Raw genomic sequence first — 5081 nt, 5'->3', positions numbered from 1 at the left:
CCCCCCCCTCCAGTGCATGAATTTTCATGCACCAGGCCTCTAGTATTGAAATAATTGGTGGTGGGTATGTGGATGTTTATTGTAGTTTCTGTAGGCTTGAAAGTGATCATAATTAAAAATCTTTTTTTAATATATTTTTATTTATTTCAGAAAGGAAGGGAGAGGGAAAGAGAGATAGAAACATCAATGATGAGAGAGAATCATTGATCAGCTGCCTCATGTACACCCCCTACTGGGGATCGAGCCCACAACCTGGGTGTGTGCCCTTGACTGGAATCAAACCCAGGACTCTTTAGTCTGCAGGCCGACACTCTATCCATTGAGCCAAACCGGCTAGGGGCAAAAGTCTTTTTTTTAAGTAATAGAAAAAAGTGTGTTGCTGGTGAAAGAATAGATCAGAAGAATGGAATCAAGGGCCCAGAAATACACCCCCATAAATATAGTAAACTGATCTTTAACAAAGGAGAAAAGGCAATACAATGGAGGGGAAAAAAGTCTCTTCAACAAATGGTGCTGGAACATCTGGACATCGAAATGTGAAAAAAAATGAATCTAAACACATACCTTACACTCTCTATAAAATGAACTCAAAATGGATCACAGACTTAAATATAAATACAATACTATAAAACTCCTAGAAGAGGAGGAGCCGGACAGCCAGCCCTCGTCAGAACCATTTTTCGCAACCAGTATGACAATGATGTCATTGAATATGTAATGGAAGCTGTCAAACAAGGTTATGCCACAGTTGGTCTGAAATCAAATAATAAAGAAAATCACCCAATTTAAAAATGGGCCAAAGACCCTACCAGGCTCTTCACCAAAGAAGATATGCAGGTGCCAAATAAGTATATGAAAAGATGTTCCACATTTTAGGTCATCAGTGAAATGCAAATTAAAGCAAGAATGAAAAACCACTACACATCTATTAAAATGGCCAAAATTCAGATCACTGACAACATTAAATGCTGGTGAGGATGCAGAGCAACAGGAATTCTCATATACTTCTAATGGGAAAGCAAAATGCTACAGCCAGTTTGGTAGACAGTTTGGCAGTTTCTTATAAAATGAAACATACTTTTCTCATACAAGTTAGCAATTGTTCTCCTAAAGGATTTGAATACTATGTTCACACTAAAACCTGTACATCAATGTTTATAACAACTTTATTCATAATTTCCAACCCAAGATGCCTTTCAGTAGATGAATGGATAAATAACTGTAGTACATATAGATAGTGGAATATTACTCAGGGCTAAAAAGAAATGAGCTAAAAACTCATGAAAAGACATGGAGGAATTTTCCATGCATGTTACTAAGTGAAGGAAGCCAATCTGAAAGGCTATATACTGTATGATTCCAACTCTATGACATTCTAAAACAGGCAAAACTATTAAGACAGTAAAAAGATCAGAGGTTCCTCAAAAGTCTGTGCCATCATCTTCCAGCCCCTTCCAGGTAGAAGGCAGGGCTGACCCTAAGGCTGGGAGAGAGGAGGGCACAGCAGAGCAGATGGGCTCCTGGACCCGAAGGGGGCTGCCTGGGCTGGGTTGCTAGTCTCTGAACAGGGAGGCTGGGTATTTTCCAATATGGGCAAGCCTTTGTCTGAAAGCACACACCCCCTCACCGTTTCTCTTCTCTCCACCCCGCTCCTGTCATTGGCATTAATCTGGGCACCAGCTAGTTCCAGGTATAGTGAGCAGTAATCTTTTAAATAAATCTTAAACCAGCTACGAGATGAAGAAGCTGATCTTAAACTCCTACATGTTAGCCAATCACCCTGGAAGGAAATCAGAGTAGTCTTAGGCCCTTAGCCCTCCAGTTCCTAAAAGAAGTATATGCAAATTCTCCCTGGACACAAATAACATCAAGTTAGTATCCCAGTATTCCCAAAAATTAACACAACCAAATAGGAATTCATAATGAAATACCATAAGATATGTAAGAATATTAATCAATATGAGTCAGAATTAATAAACAGAAAAAAGAAAAAATAGTACATATTTAGATTTCTGAGGCAAAAAAAACTATAATCTAGCTGTTTAAAGAAATAAAAAATAAAATCATAAAAAAGACTACCTAAATTGATTAGGCAGACATGAAAAAGAATCCACTAGAACTTTTGGAAAGGAAATATATATTTGTTGAAATTTAAAACTCAGTGGGTTAGACACAGTTGAAGAGAAAAACATGAACTGGAAAAGAAAATATCTAGAATGCAGAACAGAGAGAAAAATGGTAAAGATGAGAGAGAAGGAAAATAGAATGTGGAGATTTAACATATATTTAATTAGAATTCTAGAAAAAGAGTCTAGAAAAAATAGAGTAGAGGCAAGAAATGAAGAGAAAATATTGTATTTTATATGATAGCTAATAATGTTTCAAGATTAATATAACACATAGATCCACAAAAATGAAGCAGTGATATATACATGTACCAAGGAGAATGAAAAGAAAATCAAACCAAGATACCTTATAATGAAACTGCAAAACCTCAGAGGAAAAGGACATCTTAAAAGCATGACGAGACAAGAGAAATTTATCTACAAAGGAAAAAGCAAGTAGACCAAAGAATTTTCAACAGCAATAATGGCAGTCAGAAGACAGTGGAATATCTTCTAAATGCTGAAAGAAAGTAGCTGTCAACTTACAATTTTGTGTCTAGAGCAATTATTTTCCAGAACAAAAATGGAATTAAGACATCTTTCAATAAATAAAAACTTTCCTTTTTACCACCTTCACCAGATGAACATCTAAAGCATATTTTTGGATAAAAGAAGTAACCCAATAAGAAACCTGAGATTAAAAGAATAAATGGTAAGCAAATAAATTGATAAACATTGTGGCTAATCTAAAGAAACTTGGTCTGTATAAAATAATAATAATAATGCCAAATTTGGGATGATAAAAGCACAATTAAAATATTGGACAATTAGCCCTAACTGGTTTGGCTCAGTGGATAGAGTGTCGGCCTGAGGACTCAAGGGTCCCAGGTTCGATTCCGGTCAAGGGCATGTACCTTGGTTGTGGACGCAACCCCGGTGGGGAGTGTGCAGCGGGCAGCTGATCGATGTTTCTCTCTCATCGAAGTTTCTAACTCTCTATCCCTCTCCCTTCCTCTCTGTAAAAAATCAATAAAATATATTTAAAAAAAATATATTGGACAATTATATATAAATCAGGAGAGGGATGATCAATTAAACTATTGTGAGGTTCTTGTTTTGAGGAGGTTAAGATATTAATGTTAAATGTCCTTAAGAAACGTATTAATGATAAGATTTTAAGAGAAACTACCCATATATTTGCAATGTCTAAATGCCTCACATGTATTAAGTCATTTAAAATCTCATAATAATCTTCTAACAATCTCCATTTTATGAGAAAAACAAACACAAAAACATGAGCCATAAGTAATCTAACTAATATGTGATGAAATTGGGATTTAAACACAAACAACCTGGCTCCAGAGAACATGGCTTTGATGCTGTGTTCTACAGTATCTTCAAGATTCTGAAAGAGACACTGAACATAGACATTCCAAACCAGTAGAGGGAAAGGATGGCAATAAGAAATAAATAAACATAAGTCAATTTTCTCTACCCCAGGCAAAAAATAATATAAGAAGAAAGTATAGAAAAGGGGGATCAAGTAGAAGACAGAAAGTAAAGACTGAAGGGAAAAACATTCAAATATGTAAGTAATCATAACATAATGGACTAAACTATCCAGTTAAAAGACAGAGTCAAGCCTGGCTGGTATGGATCAATGGTTGAGCATTGGCTTATGAACCTGGAGGTCATGGTTCAATTCCAGGTTGAGGGCTTGATTGCCAGTGTGGGGTGTGCAGGAGGTAGCCCATTAATGACTCTCTCTCATCATTGATATTTCTATCACTCTCTCCGTTCCTGTCTGAAATCAATAAACATATATATTTTTTAAAAAGACAGAGTCAAAGTAGCTTTCAAAAATATTAGCTATTCTATTTACAAGTGTAAATACATGGGAAACATAAGATATGTAGGTATATAATAATCCAAGAAGATTGGTGTAATTATATTGATATCACACACCAGACTTTAAGATAAAAAAGGATTATTGGGATAGAGAGGGGCATCGCATAATGATAAAACCCACAAGGAGATATTGATAAGTCCACCATCATAGTGGGGATATTTCAACACCTTCTCACCTCTTAAAGTTATTGATAACTCCAGGTATCCTATCTAATAAAAGAGAAAGATGCAAATTGACCATGGCCCCGAACGCTTCCCATTGGCTAATCAGGGAGATATGCAAATTAACTGCCAACCAAGATGGCGGCCGGCAGCCAGGCACCTGAAGCGAACAGGAGGTTTGCTTGCTCCAGTGACGGAGGAAGCCCAGGTTCCCTGCCTGCTGCTGCCGGCCTCTGAGCTGCAACTCTAAGAAACATTGTTGCAAATATAGAAGGTAAACATTCCCCAGAAACCTGCTTTCAGCCAGCAGGGCTTCAGCCAGCAGGATCGCAACAGTGTTACAATTATAGAAGCCAAACAAACCAGATACCTGCTTTCAGCAGCGGAGGTCTCATAGCTGGAGCCGAGCATCAGAGCTAAAACCGGCTCTCAGCTCCAGTGACAGCCATAGAAGGTAAATAAATCCCAGAATAAAAAAAGAAAAAGAAAAAAAGGAGAAGGGGGAGCCTCAGTTGCCCGCCAGCCTGAAAACAGCCATCATCCCCTCACCCAGACTGGCCAGGCACCCCAGGGGGGACCCCCACCCTGAAGCAACAAGATGGCAGCTAATTTGCATAATGAAGGCAGGCGGCAGTGGGAAAGGCTGTCCGCGGTCTGGGACCCAGATCTGTGACTGGCGGGAGGGGGGCAGTGCTTGAGGCTGTCCGTGGTCCGGACCTGGATCCATGACCTGGCGGGCGACGGGGAGCGCTTGACGCTGTCCGTGGTCCCAGGACCCAGATCTGTGACCCTGTCGGGCGGGGGGCAGTGCTTGAGGCTGTCCATGGGACCAAGACACGGATGTGTGCCCCTGCTGGGCGGGGGCAGTGCTTGAGGCTGTCCACGGGACCAAGACACGGATCTGTG

Source organism: Myotis brandtii, unplaced genomic scaffold (genome assembly GCF_000412655.1).
Source record: "Myotis brandtii unplaced genomic scaffold, ASM41265v1 scaffold237, whole genome shotgun sequence".
Classification (NCBI taxonomy): Eukaryota; Metazoa; Chordata; class Mammalia; order Chiroptera; family Vespertilionidae; genus Myotis; species Myotis brandtii.
The sequence above is the reverse complement of the archived record's forward strand: the minus strand, read 5'-3'. Positions refer to the sequence as shown.